At 36.7% G+C, this 15754-nt stretch overlaps 1 long non-coding RNA gene across 2 annotated transcripts; it reads left to right on the forward strand.

Moving 5' to 3' along the window:
- The first annotated feature begins 3863 nt into the window (after positions 1 to 3863).
- LOC108255412 (T cell receptor alpha variable 4) lies at positions 3864 to 10183 on the forward strand. Of its 2 annotated transcripts, XR_006980808.2 has the most exons (6): positions 3877 to 5583; positions 7712 to 8053; positions 8134 to 8169; positions 8271 to 8384; positions 8520 to 8542; positions 9594 to 10183. It is a non-coding gene; the product is annotated as a T cell receptor alpha variable 4 (long non-coding RNA). The 2 variants fall into 2 exon arrangements; XR_008393235.1 differs by lacking the exon at positions 8520 to 8542 and having other exon boundaries at positions 3864 to 5583.
- The last annotated feature ends 5571 nt before the right edge of the window (positions 10184 to 15754 follow it).

The raw sequence follows: 15754 nt of genomic DNA on the forward strand, positions 1-15754 counted from the left end.
TATGAAGAAATTAATGTTCCGCAGTATTCAGGTGTGATTTTGACCCGTTCATCTGAACATATTGTTTTTAAATCTTGTTCAGTTGGATTCGAGTCAGGTGATTGACTGGGTCATTCTAACACCTTGATTTTTTTTTCTCTGAATCCAATTGAGTTTGCTTTGCTGTATGCTTTGGATCGTTGTCCTGCTGGAAGCTCCACCCACGTTTCATCTTCATCATCCTGGTGGATGGCAGCATATTCTTCTCAAGAATCTCCCGGTAAAGGGCCCCATTCATCGTTCCTTCAATTATATGAAGTCTGCCAGTACCATGTGATGAAAAACAGTCCCACACCATGATGCTTCACCTCCAAACTTCACTGTTGGTGTAGTGATTTTAGGGTGATGTGCAGTGCCATTTCTTCTCCAAACATGGTGCGTAGTAACTGAAAAAGTTCAGTTTTGCTCTCGTCTGACCAGACTACACTCCCAGTATCTCATAGGCTTGTCCAAATGAGTTGTAGTAAACTTTAAACAAGCTTCGACATGCCTTTTCTTTAGTAATGGAGTCTTGCGTGGTGAGCGTGAGCAGTGGAGTGCATTGCCTATTGTTTTCTCTGTGAAGATGGCACCTGCTGCCTCCAAGTGTTTCTGGAGCCCTTTCCGAGTGGTCCTTGGCTCTTGGACTACTCTTCTGACTATTCTTCTGACTCCCTGGTCAGAAATCTTGTGAGGAGCTCCTGTGCGTGGACGGTTGATGACGGAGTGATGTTGCTTCCACTTGCAGATAATGGCCCCAATGGTGCTTACTGGGGGATTCAGAAGTTTTGAAATACGTCTGTATCTGATTCCATCAATATGTTTTGCAACAATAAGGTTGTGAAGGTCTTGGGAGAGCTCTTTGCTTTTACCCATCATGAGATGTTTCTTGTGTGACACCTTGGTAACGAAAAGCCTTTTTATCAATTTACTAACCCAGCTGATATTAATCTGCAGGGGTAGGGGTATAATTACTTTCTAATTACTTACAGATTTCAGCTGGTTCCTTACCTGACCTTGCCTTGGAGAACTGCTTTTGCGTATCGTGTTCAATACTTTTTCCCGTGTCATTCCACTTTATTACACATAACTTTATTTATGGATTTTAATGTTGTGAATTCTTTATATTTCCGGATTTCTTGAGTTAATACTGATGTCTGGTGAAAAGTTCATGTGAATAACCTCATTGGAAATATATTTACTGAAAAATATGTTGACTCATTCAATACTTATTTTTAATACATATTTTAATATATTGATAATGATGAATATAATAAATCTCAATATGACATGAAATCATACTTGATCATGATTAATTGACTTCTACTGTATGCAAACTGTATACACAGATGTATAAGTGCAGGGTTTTTTGCCAATCAGACTGAAATTGGACAATTTAAATTTGAACACGCGCACACACACACGCACACACACACACACTGACATCTGCTGGACAATAAACACTCTCACACACCACTCCTGTGTGAATTGATATCAGAGTACAATATGAGTGAACCTGTGTGTGTGTTTGTTCGGTGTAAATTAGTGGGAAAAAACTGATTTGTTTAAGTTACACAGATTCATATTCCTTAGACTTTTAAGTAGTTTGCATTTTAAGATGAAGGAAGTTCATAACCCGGACCTATCCCATTTAACTTCATGTTTATATTATTTTTAAAAATCTAATTGAAATGGAGATCTGTGAGTTTACTCCATGTACTGAATGTACCAGATAATTCTGTTCTACAAAAACAAGCATTACAGAGAACACACAGGACTTCTGAACAACCAGTTAGGAAACTCTGAGTTATGCTCCTTCATTTGGAAATGGGAGGGATTGTTTGTGTGAAGGTGCATGAATAGGCACAAACTAACCAGCAGGGTGCAGTCAGAGAACCTTTATGTTTCTGTATGAGTCTTTAAACCCCATAGAATGCAGTGTGTAAGAGCTTGGATGGTTGTTGTGCTGGTTGTACCATACACAGTGAGGGAACATATTTGCAATGCAAATAAATAATAATTTTTAAAAAACCTCACAGCTAAAGAAATCGTAATCCATAAACATGTTATGTGCAATATAGTTTAATGACACAGGGGGAAAAAGTATTGAACACAGTAAGAAAAAACACAGATGGTTAGTGCATGTTGGTAGGATAGTTCTTCTACTCTTTGAAAAAGGGAAACTTCTGAATGCAAGTAAACAAATCATTTGCCTCCAAGCTGTCATGCAAAAACATCTCATGATGGGTAGAGGCAAAGTGTTCTTCCAAGACCTTCACAACAACATTGTTGAGCAACATAGCAATGGCACTGGTCTCTGATGGATTTCTCAACTCCTAAATGTTCCCATGAACTCCATTATGGCTATTATCTGCAAGTTGAAGGAACAGCATTCAACCATCAACCGGCCACACACAGGATTTCCGACTGGGCAGTCAGAAAGTTAGTCAGATGAGTAGCCCAAGGAGTACTCAAAAAGAGCTCTAGAAAGAACTGGAAGCAGTGGTTACAGCTGTCACAGAAAACATTAGGTAATGTATTACAACATACAGCATAAGACTCCATTACTGAAGAAAAGGCATTTTGAAGTTTGCTACAGAACATTTGGAGAAGCCTGTAGATAACTGGGAGAATGTAGTGTGGTCAGACGAGACAAAAATGTCAATTATGACAGGCCATGTTTGGCTCTGCATGTGACCATAAAAATGCTAGTCTGGAGCTGTGATGCACCAGTTACTATGTGTGACCACAAGGAGGCCTAAGAATAACCCAAACACTGCCCCTTATGGGTTAGTCTGGGAAGATAAAAGACCAGGGAGGCGCACACTGAAAGAATAGCGATGCAGGAACAGCACACACAGACAGATCACACTCCTTATCCTCTAGCAGGACAGGGCCTATAAATGAGAGAGCTCCTCTGGTTGCTGTTGAGTTTAGGCAGTACATCATTGTCATTGCTGCCCTGAATGAGAGCAGGATCTTTTAGGATGAAAGTTTCCTAAAAGAGGAAGCAATGGGCTACACATTTTCTCAAAAGGATATCCTTCTGGTGGACAACATCTTCACAGTGTGGGATTGGCCATCAAATACACACCCCTCCCCACCCTCCTCTGATCTCTCTCTGATCTGAGCATGACCAGGGCATCACTAACACTAAGGTTTTTATTTTTTTACTTTGAACTTTCAGAATGTTTAGTGATTTGAGTGGTTTGTTAAATTGGCTACCTTTGGGACATTTTCAGTCGTTTAAATGGCCTCAGTCTTAGTCTTCAAGGAAAATTACTGGTGGTGTTTTGTGTCCAAAGCAAAATATAAGCTAAAATTAAGAACTGGACTTATACAACAGACATATTCACCAAGACAAACTATGAAGCATTTGAGAATTTGTCTGATTTTCTGTCTAAAGAAGACATGTCCCTGCCAGACGCTGTCACAAAGGTGATTGCAGATCACCTGCAAATTTGTAATAAAAGTTTCATGACTATTTTTCAGCTCCAGATGTTCAGTTTAGTTGGATTGAAACCCCCTTTGTGAATCTGTGTGAAAGAGCCATCACCAGTTTGAGCACAATACAGAAAGACATTCTTATTAAACTATCTTGTGAGAGTGCTTTTAATCTGAAAATTCTTTCCACAGAAATCCTTAACATATATTCAGAATGTTATGTCATAATCTCAGAGCTTTTGGACAAAGCAGTAAGATATCTGGCGCAGTTTCCAACAGCATATCTTTGTGAAACTGGATTTTCTATGTCTGCAGCATTCAAAGCATTGGATATTCCCAGGACACCGTGTTCAACATCAGTGTGAAATGGAAGCTGTACGACCAAACTCAGTTACCGGGCTAGAAGGGCCTTAGTCAGGGAGGTGACCAATTACCCAATGGCCACTTTAACAGAGTTTCAGAAGTCTTCCTTGGAGATGGGAGAACCTGATGGAAAGGAAAACCATCTTAGAAAGGCATGCGTGAAGATATTCTCAGGGCTGATGTGGAAAAACTCTTTGGGCCAAACTCCAAGTACTACCAGGTGCTACTCATCAACATGACTGCATGCAAAAGGGGTGTGTCTAAGTAGCAGGGACAGGAAGTCTGTTCAGAGCTGAGGTAAAGATAAATGCAGGCAAATGCAGAGTGGTCCATGAAGAAAACCTGCCTCAGGGTGAACACAACCTCAGACCAGGGTGAAGGTTCATTTTTCAGCAAGTCTCTGAATGTCCTTGAGCCAAAACCCAGCTTTGAACCCTGCAGAACATGTGTAGAGAGAGCTGAGGATGTCTGTTAACAGTTATTTGATTGAGCTTAAGAGGATCTGCCAGGAGGAATGGGAAAAATCACCCAGGTCCATGTGTGTCCAACTTTTTTTTTCTTTACGATGTCATTATGGGATATTTTATGTTGATTAATGGACAAAAAAGTAAATGTAATCAGTTTTAGATTATTTTTTTCTTTAGTCGTTTCATCGGTCTTGTAGTCACGTGAAGTCGTCTCTTAAACCACAGTCTTAACTCAGACACATGCAGCAACTGTCCATTTTTATCGTTTGAATAGTTTCCAACCACAGACCTGACACTTGGTACATTTGCACGCATGATGCTTCATTTAAACTGTGAAAACTGACACCAGTCTCATCTGTGGTTCATCTGCTTCTGACCGCTGGCTGCTTTCAGACACAAATTTTTCCACTATTCAATTTGCACAAAAATAAGAAGCTTGAAAGATTCTGTTCGTTATTATTTTGTTTAAATGATGTTTGAAGGGCGATTGCTGTCCAGCATTTATAGAGCAGTTCACACTCCTGATAATCATATATCAAACAGATATATCACACTCATTCTCCAGATCAGGCATGTTAAAATGGATAAAATACTTACATTAGGTTGTATAATGAAATAAAAAGAGGTCACTGTAAGGAACTACAATAAACATTTAGCACAAGGCTTTTCCCCTATAATACACTCGAGTGAGAGCACAGCACTGCAAACCAAATGAATATTCTGAATAAAAGTCCTTCATAAAACCAGAAATGAAAAGCTGTGTTGGTGATTGAAAAAGTAAACACTTCATCCTGGATCAAACCCCGGACCCAGGAGCTGTGAGGTGACAACGCTTCCTGCTGTACCATCATGCTCTGAAATAATTCCTATTATAAATATCAAATAATAACTGGAATATAGAATACTTGTCCCCACAGGGTACTTACACATTCTACATATAAAAATAAACTAGTGTACATTCTTAAAACATATGAATACATTATAATGTATCACAAGTAAACTGTACATCTCTGAATTATACATTAGTGTGTTTATAGTAAAATTAGTGGATTTGAAGGAACATCATTGAGTCAGCTGACCTTCTACTGAAATGTTAGGTGAGATAACGAGATCTATTTTAGATTATTATTTTGTTTTTTTTTTTCTTGTGCTTTAGGCTGCATAAACATCCACACCCCTACACACAGATAAAGCCGCATTCGATTGGACCAACAGATCATTTCCTCTTTGTCTCTCGGCTGATACACAATGGTTCAGTTTAAAACTCTGCCTGTGTTTCTCTGTGCCATGGGTAAGTGTTCATCATCTTAATGGTCACTTTACTAAATTCTTATTATATTTGTAATATAAATACATTATTCATTACATGCTCGTGTAACTGAAACATTTAATTATTCAGAAAACTGCAAATTTCCATAAAAGAAAAAACATCTGTCCATCTGTGAGATTTTTTTTATTGAGAATTTAACTTTCTTATAACTTAAACATGAAACACAGAAGATCAGATCCTTAAAAACCCTCATGTCCTACCTGTATATATTAAAGTTATTTATAAATTTAAAATATATGTATATATATATATATATGTGTGTGTGTGTGTGTGTGTGAATGTGTGTGTGTGTGTGCGCATGTATATATATATATATATATATATATATATATATATATATATATATATATATATATATATACATATATACAGTGAGGGAAAAAAGTATTTGATCCACTGCTGATTTTGTACGTTTGCCCACTGACAAAGAAATGATCATTCTATAATTTTAATGGTAGTTGTATTTGAACAGTGAGAGACAGAATAACAACAAAAAAATCCAGAAAAACGCACGTCAAAAATTTTATAAATTGATTTGCATTTTAATGAGGGAAAAAAGTATTTGACCCCCTCTCAATCAGAAAGATTTTTGGCTCCCAGGTGCCTTTTATACAGGTAACGAGCTGAGATTAACAGCACACTCTTAAAGGGAGTGCTCCTAATATCAGTTTGTTACCTGTATAAAAGACACTTGTCCACAGAAGCAATCAATCAATCAGGTTCCAAACTATCCACCATGGCCAAGACCAAAGAGCTTTCCAAGGATGTCAGGGACAAGACTGTAGACCTACACAAGTCTGGAATGGGCTACAAGACCATTGCCAAGCAGCTTGGTGAGAAGGTGAAAACAGTTGGTGCGATTATTCGCAAATGGAAGAAGCACAAAAAAACTGTCAATCTCCCTCGGCCTGGGGCTCCATGCAAGATCTCACCTCGTGGAGTTGCAGTGATCATGAGAACAGTGAGGAATCAGCCCAGAACTACACGGGAGGATCTTGTCAATGACCTCAAGGCAGCTGGGACCATAGTCACCAAGAAAACAATTGGTAACACACTACGCCGTGAAGGACTGAAATCCTGCAGCGCCCGCAAGGTCCGCTGCTCAAGAAAGCACATATACATGCCCGTCTGAAGTTTGCCAATGAACATCTGAATGATTCAGAGGACAACTGGGTGAAAGTGTTGAGGTCAGATGAGACCAAAATGAAGCTCTTTGGCATCAACTCAACTCGCCGTGTTTGGAGGAGGAGGAATGCTGCCTATGACCCCTGGAACACCATCTTCACCGTCAAACATGGAGGTGGAAACATTATGCTTTGGGGGTGTTTTTCTGCTAAGGGGACAGGACAACTTCACCGCATCAAAGGGACGATGGACGGGGCCATGTACTGTCAAATCTTGGGTGAAAACCTCCTTCCCTCAGACAGGGCATTGAAAATGGGTCGTGGATGGGTATTCCTGCATGACAATGACCCAAAACACACGGCCAAGGCAACAAAGGAGTGGCTTGAGAAGAAGCACATTAAGGTCCTGGAGTGACCTAGGCAGTCTCCAGACCTAAATCCCATAGAAAATCTGTGGAGAGAGCTGAAGGTTCGAGTTGCCAAACGTCAGCCTCGAAACCTTAATGATTTGGAGAAGATCTGCAAAGAGGAGTGGGACAAAATCCCTCCTGAGATGTGTGCAAACCTGGTGGCCAACTACAAGAAACGTCTGACCTCTGTGATTGCCAACAAGGGTTTTTAAACCAAGTACTAAGTCATGTTTTGCAGAGGGGTCAAATACTTATTTCCCTCATTAAAATGCAAATCAATTTATAAAATTTTTGACATGCGTTTTTCTGGATTTTTTTGTTGTTATTCTGTCTCTCACTGTTCAAATACAACTACCATTAAAATTATAGATTGATCATTTCTTTGTCAGTGGGCAAACGTACAAAATCAGCAGGGGATCAAATACTTTTTTCCCTCACTGTATATATATATATATATATATATATATATATATATATATATATATATATATATATATATATATATATATATATATTATTATTATTATTCTATATTTTGTGTTTTGTGGGTTGCAGGTTTTATCTCAGAGACTCTGTCCTCTTTATCTTTGGAGGCAGAAGCTGGAGATAACGTCACTATTTGGTGCCAACATGATCTGACTAAAACAGGTTTCATCTTCTGGTTTAAACACACGTGTGGTTCAATTCCACTTCGTCTTGTGTGTAAAAAGTTTAGAACATCATCTCCATCAGAAAACTGTTACTTCTTTAATGGAAGTGAGAGAATAGTGATGTCTGTTCATGGCAAGAGCACGTCTCTCACAATCACTGCAGTAACCGTCTCTGATACAGGACTGTATTACTGCAGCTTCAGTGATCAAATGATCTTTAGCAACTCGACCTCTTTACAAGTGAAAGGTAAATTTATACAAAGTGAATAGTTTCAGTAAACACTGATTGAGATGACTGAGGTTTATAAATAATGTTTCTTTTTTCAGGTGTAAATAAAACATTTTCTGAGGATAAAGCTACAGGTTTGCTGTTTTTTTCCCTCACAAAGACTTCTGTACATTTGAAATTAAAATATGATGCAGGTTTAGGGATCAAAAAGTTTTCTTTAATATTTTTCTCTAAGGTAAAGACTCTTCTGCTGTGTTCTTCATACTGACTGCAGTGTTTGGTGCCGTGATCGTGATTCTTCTCGGTGTCCTGATCTTCATCATACTGAAGCACAGAAAAACTCTTAGAGGTAAATTATTACTCCAATAATAATAATAATAATAATAATAATAATAATAATCATCATCATCATCATCATCATCATCATCATCAACATCATCATAAAAATGACAATAATCATCATGTTTGCTTTGTGTTGCATTAGGTGCTGAAGCAGAAGATATTGAGGTAAATTTGAGATTAATTTAAACACACACACACACACACACACACACACACACACACACACACACACACACACACACACACACACACACACTGACCTCCAGAATGATGAATCCTGATTTACCTTGTAACAGAAATCAATACATTTGGGGGGTTTTTTGTACTGATAAAGAATTTTTTAAGCTCTCAGTAGAAATCTTATATTTGAAGAAAAACAACAAATAAATAACAGTAAATGGACGTTTAGTGTTTTTGGTAAATATTAAGATAATATATATGAAATATAACAAAGCTCATATTCTCTAAGCAGCTCTTGGAACTTCTCAGTTCTAATATTTGGAATCTATACATGCTGACTTAAAAAAAAGACTGGAAGCTGAAAGGCTCATGACAAAGTGGATCTTGTTAGATTCACATTTAGATTTTGATATTTTGGTCATTTTTCCTTTTTTCATTAAAAAACCACAGTGTGTGCCAGCTTTTTTTTTTTTTTTTTTAAATCTGTGAAACCCTGATAAATATTTGATGGTGTGTTCCAGATCGGTGTAAAAACAAATATCTGCTTTAGCTTGTTTTCAGTTTCATATGTGGAGAAAGCTTAAGCACAAGATTATCTTAATTCTAGACATTTCTAAAGAAATTATATATCCAGTATGTTTCAGCATGTGACTGGAAACCATTAAGCAAAAAGAATATAATCAGATTTTATGAAAATGTGTTGATTATTTAAAACAGTTTTTAAATCAATAAAAAATAGATGTAAATAAAAGCAGAGGTTCTCAAATATTTCTTACAGAACTTACATTTTCTTAACTGTAAATATCCCAGTACCTCCTTAGTACAGGTTTATTTTATTTATTTATTTAAATAATGAATATAATCCAACTATGAAAGTATTCAGAGAGAATGAGGCTCAGACATTTCTCCACCATGAGTGCTTTATGAACTCTATTAAACTTCACTCCAGCTCAATAAGAATGTCAGGGAGAATATCTTTTATTTTTATTTATATTTATATTTTTATGATCTCTGTGTACCTTCTTTGTTCCTGCAGGTTGCTGACTCGGACTCGGAGCATTACACTGCACTACAGTCCTCTACCAAGAACACCAAGAGAACCAGGAGACATGATGAAAAGGTGTATACACATGTTGTATATTCTTCAATCACACTGAGTAATTTGTGTAAATAAATCATTAATTGTTTGGTTAATATGAAACAGATATTAATATAACATAACATAATATCATATCATATAATAGTTTCAGGATTCTGCACATTTAATGTTATACTATAATCCTTGTATCAGGTCTCAGTTTGTTATCCAGTGTAATAAAATATTCAAGTGTAAATAGATACGTATTTATTTTTTGCTTGTTTCTATGAAAATAGCAGATTTATAGAGGTTCTGACAATAAAAACTGTTTGGGCTGTAATTTGGTGTGCATCATCAGTCCTCTAATGACGTGAGTGAGATTGGGAAACTATCGTGGCTTCTGTTCTGAATCTTTTGGCCTCTGGGAGTCGCTGTTTCCCCGTTATTTTTATAGGTGCATAAGAATATACTGGAGTGTGATATAAACAGGTTTAGAATACATTTAACGGCGTTATGTAATCAGGATACAAAAACTGGTAATTATAATCCGTTACAGTTATGTCAAAATACAAAGTAATCAGATTACAGGTACATTTTGAAAAAAAAGGGAATACTATCAGGATTTTTTTTTTAAAAATCATTCAAAACCAAAGAAAATCATATTTTGACATGACGTACAATATAGGCAGCTCTTGATTATAGTTCTGGTTCTCTCTTACCAGTCGTGACTCACATGAGCACCTCCTGGTGCATGCACAAATAAAATCTGGACTTTAATACACTGAAAAGATACACTATTAGCATCACACACACACACACACACACACGCACACACACACTATATATATATATATATATATATATATATATATATATATATATATATATATATATATATATATATATATATATATTACATTTTTTCCTACATTATTTTGAATATCCATGAAATAAAATAAAATATCAGATGCCATGAGTGAACCTTCTACCATCATTTACACATTTGAATGGCCATGTAATACGAAGCAGCACGATAACATGAAATTAAAAATGACCTTATATGGATATGGATGTTGTTTCGACTCAGGACAGATGGTATTTGCTGCTGTTGTAAAGTAACTGTTTGACTCCGAACAGAACAGCACTTCACCTTCGCATGTTCTCTGAGAGCAGGCTAACGGTTGAGAGGCAGGAATTTGGCCAAGAGTTGCTGCAAACCTTTTATAATGGACCAATCAGTGTGCGAGAAGGCGGGACTTACAGAGAGGGGTTAAAGCAATGTGAACATGCGCACACATCATGCAGTATTAGACCATAAACACATCATAATGAAACTAAAGCCAAATCCCGGACATTTTCTCACTTTTTTAAAGTCTGAAAACGACATGTCGGGGAAAAAGAGGACGTCACTCTAACACAAGCATTTCAGAGAACATTGTTAAATCGCTCTCCATTTTATGGGAAGTTGTACCTTGACAAAGGCTGCTTGTCTGCTGAAAGGTCGGAAATAATAAAAATCCTTAAGTGAGTGTGCAGTTATACTCTGCCTTTAACAAGTTCTCTTTAACTTGCAGCTGAAAAAGGTGTGTTTGCTTTAGCTTTTGCTCTACTTAAGGAAATGTAAAGTTCTCTCTCCCTCTCTCAACTTGTATAAACTATAAACACCCATCTCCTCTTTCTCTCTCCATCTAACATAAATTGTATTCTCTCTTCAGGTGCAGAAATTCTGTCAATACAGAGAGGTTGCAGATTACCAATACTTAACAAATGCACCTCCTGCTGTTCCCTGTACCACTGTCCATTCTGTACTACTACTTTTTACAAACCCTCAAAGAAAAGTTAAGTACAGACTCCTAATCATTTTTTCGAGGGCAATAATAATAATAATAATAATAATAATAATAATAATAATAATAATAGTTTTTCTCTTGTTTCATTTTAGGTGTTGAATCACAAGATATAGAGGTAAATCTGCAGGACCTCCAGAATTACTGACAATGAAATCTTAATTCCAACTAAAATGAGAAGCTTTACGTTGTAATACGGTGAGCCGGTGCAAATTTATTGCCTCCGTCACTTAAGGCTGTAGTCAAGACCACATTGTCAAGTTTAAGACCGGTAATAGATTATAGTGAGTCAAGTCTGAGTCATGATTAAACACAAATACGAGTTAGATCGGGTCAAGATCAGGAACAAAGCTACCAAACCCTTTTGAGGCCAAGCTTTTACATCGACTCATCTGCTGTTTTCTAGATGAAGGAATTGCCTCTTGTCAAACTTGCGCATGAAATTGAAAACATGAACATTTACAAACTCAGTCTGACTATATTTACTGAAACCAATGCCCAAGACTGAGACAAGTCAAAAAGACAAGAAAAATAACCCAAATAATTTATTGCAGTGTTATTTTATCTCTCTGGCTAAACTCCACATAATGGGCTGCACTAGCACCCTAAGGCTAATTCATCGTGTTTTTTTTAGTTTGTTTTTTGGATTGTCAGCGGGTGAGTACGTTAGTTTTCATCCAAGGACATTAGTAAGCTTTTTACATGTGTGAACGTGTAAATAAACTTAACCTGTTAACTCTTTTTACCAATTGCCAAAAAATTACATTTTGGCCTGTTTTGGAGGTGCCCGTGTTCAGCATTGAATTTATCTGTAATGTCACACTCCACCATAGTGGCTAATAGATTATATGTTCCTACAGTCACTCACAGTAGGCCTATTTCATTCGGTTTTAGACATTTTGTAAACAGCTTTGGCCTTTTAGCTAATATAATATCATTACTAAATAATAAATGTGCCAGTAATTTTGGAAGACACTATGAGCTGTATTCAGAATTGAATTATGTGCACTTAGTGAGGATTGAATACAAAAATTTTGACTGTCAGTATTCAGACATAACTACAGACTTAAGCTCTGTTCAGAGTTACACGTGTGGGGGTGAAGGTTGATTAAAATGGAGGTGTGTCTCAGTTACGTAGTTAGCCCGTTGATCTAAAGTACATTATTTATCGGGTCGAGTGAAGGCCTATTATGCGTCTGTGTTAACACACAGGCCTAGTTGTGCCTTAATGCTCAGTCCTCCCACAAGCTAACTACACAGTCTGCATATCTGTGGTGCCCTGAGGAGCAGTTTTGAGTCTAGTGCCACTGTCTGACAGTTTGATGTAACAGCAACACTGTCATCCTGGAATTTATGTTTATACACTTAAATAACTACAGAATCCCATTCAAGCCCAGTATTAAATACATGAAATACACTATTAATTAATTAAGAATATAATCCTTTTCAAATCTATGAAAAGGTTTACAAAAATCTTCCAAATTAGAGACATTACTCTTCTCAAGGATCAAATATTTTATGGATAAAATTATGAATCAACTTAAAGTGAGCTGTAAGTGTAGAAGATGAGTGATCACCTTATCCTTCAAACTGTGGGCATCTTTTCTTTACAGGAGGGTTCATTAAATTAACAAAAATATTAGAAATTTTAATTAACTTGACTACTCCAAAAAGCAAATTAAAGGCATGATCAAATAGATTACATCCTGCACGTTACGATTTTGTGACCTTGACATAATGATCATTGTCACACTTTGTAAACGAGGTTATGGTAGTCTAAAATACACGTACAGTTTATTTACTGGCAGTTTATTATTCCTGTAAAACAGAAAGCAGTTTGCACATAATAGCACCTCATCCACCTTAAGAATATTTACAATAAGAACATCAAGGAAACACGTCATGAAAAGGTTTTTGAAAAAAGTATTTTTTCAAAAAATTAATTTCTTATCTCTAATTAAGTTTTATGGCGAAAAAATAAGGAATGAACTTAAATTGAACTTAAGCGTAGCAGATGATTGCTCAGTCAGCTTATCCTTCAAACTGTGAACAACTAGAAGACACGTTCGTTTTAACTGATTTGTTGTTTAATTTAGTCTGTGTATTATCTGTAATGGCAGGAGCAGTTCTCTAACAAGCAAGACAAGCAGACAAGCGGACATGAGGAAATGGAGGATCCATATGATGTATACACTAATGTTATGTACCAGAAATTAGCTTAGCAGTGTTTAGTCAATGTACTTACATAATGTTATGTAATTTAATTTTGTGGGCACATGGTGGCTTAGTGGTTAGCTTGTTTTCTTCACACCGCCAGGGGCGGGGATTCGATTCTGGGGGGAACCCCCAGGACCATGGGGGTTCGATCCATGGTCCTGTGTGTGTGGAGTTTGTATGTTCACCCCGTGCAGCGTGGGTTTCCTCCAGGTACTCCGGTTTCCTCCCCCAGTCCAAACACATGCATGGTAGGCTGATTGGCATGTCTAAAGTGTCCGTAGTGTATGAATGGGTGTGTGAGTGTGTATGTGATTGTGCCCTGCGATGGACTGGCACCCTGTCCAGGGTGTACCCCGTCTTGTGCCCCATGCTCCCTGGGATAGAGAGAGAGAGAGAGAGAGAGAGAGAGAGAGAGAGAGAGAGAGAGAGAGAGAGAGAGATAGATATATATATAGATATAGAGAGATATAGATATATATATATAGATATAGATATGGAATTTCTTTTCTGGAAATTAAATAATTTACAGAGCACAATTCTTGCGTCTGTACATAATCTGTCTGAAAGGAGTTAGAAGTTACTGTGCGACAAAACACTTTCACAAGTAAAACATGATCCTACACTGCAAACTGGTAGTTTTTACCTGGTAGAATCCCCCATGATCTTTGTTAATGTTATAGCCTGGATACTGTTATAACAGCTAACACACTGTGTAGACACAATGACACTGACAGACACCGGGTGTGTTAACAAGAAAAAGCAAGGGAAGGTTATTTATATAGCACAATTTATATACAAATGGTCATGCAGAATAAGAAACATCAGTAATGACATCTGACTGAACATGTGTTGGATTGTGAATGTAAATATTAAAATGATAAAGAATATAGTTTATATTTTGAATAGGTGTTGGTGTGTTAGTCTTTAAAATATAGTCTTTATTGATTTTTATTATTATTATTTTATTTTAAATGCAACATATCTGGTTGGATATTTCTCAAATGATCTTAAAAGCTGTTCCAGTATTTATAGATGCTAAACAAATCCAAAACAATAACGATTACCAGCCTTTATTTCATGCATGGTGTCTATTTGACCATCACTTTTAGTCCATTAATGGAAATGCTGGATTGTGTTCAGATTTCTAGTACATTTTCCATCAATGTCACTGGAATTAGTTTCGAACTGATTATTGTTGCTCTCAAAATGCACTAAATATTACATTTAAATACTACGGTCGTGTGTCTTAGCTCAGCCTCAGTATTTTAAAAAATCCTGGCTATGGCCCTGGGTACTAGACTTAATATTAGAGGGTATCAGAGAGATATCACCTCTCCTTACTACCAGTGTGCATTTGTTTTGCTTTTATATCGTTTGCACATTTTGTCATCAGTAGTACCCACTGCACCACTAGAGGTCAGTAAAGGTAGGTTTTATGGATAAAATTATGAACTAATTTAAATTGAAATTAAGCGTAGGATAATTGCTCAGTCAGTGTATCCTTCAAACTGTGAACCACAAGGAGACACGTTTGTTTTAACTGATTTGTTTTATAATCTTGTCTGTTTATCCTCTGTCACAGCAGGAGCAACTCTCTAACAATCAAGACAAGTGGACAAGGAGAAACAGCTTCTCCACATGATGTATTTGCTTGCATTGTATACCAGAAATTCACTTAGCATTAGCTTTAGTAGGCCGATATTGGAGAAGGTGGGCTGTGTTTTCTTTTGTTTTTCTTTTTGTTGATGTAACATTTGTTAATAACAGTACATAATGTATGTAATATACAGAATCAGTACTATTCAGGAGCATCTTACAGGCTGGGTGAATGCATTCTATTTAATATCAGGGTAAAATTTTTAGTATCCAATATTATAAAACATACACCTTTAAAAAGGTAAAACTTTTTAAATTTTGGTAAAAAAAAAAAAAAAAAGTAAATCCACTTGGCCAACACAAAGATGACAAGTTCAGCATTTGATGAGATTGGTATTGAAGTAGATTTGTGCTATTCGTACCAATCAGTAATGGTTATATTGTACAAAAACTTCATCC

This window comes from Ictalurus punctatus, chromosome 22, assembly GCF_001660625.3.
Source record: "Ictalurus punctatus breed USDA103 chromosome 22, Coco_2.0, whole genome shotgun sequence".
Lineage (NCBI taxonomy): Eukaryota > Metazoa > Chordata > Actinopteri > Siluriformes > Ictaluridae > Ictalurus > Ictalurus punctatus.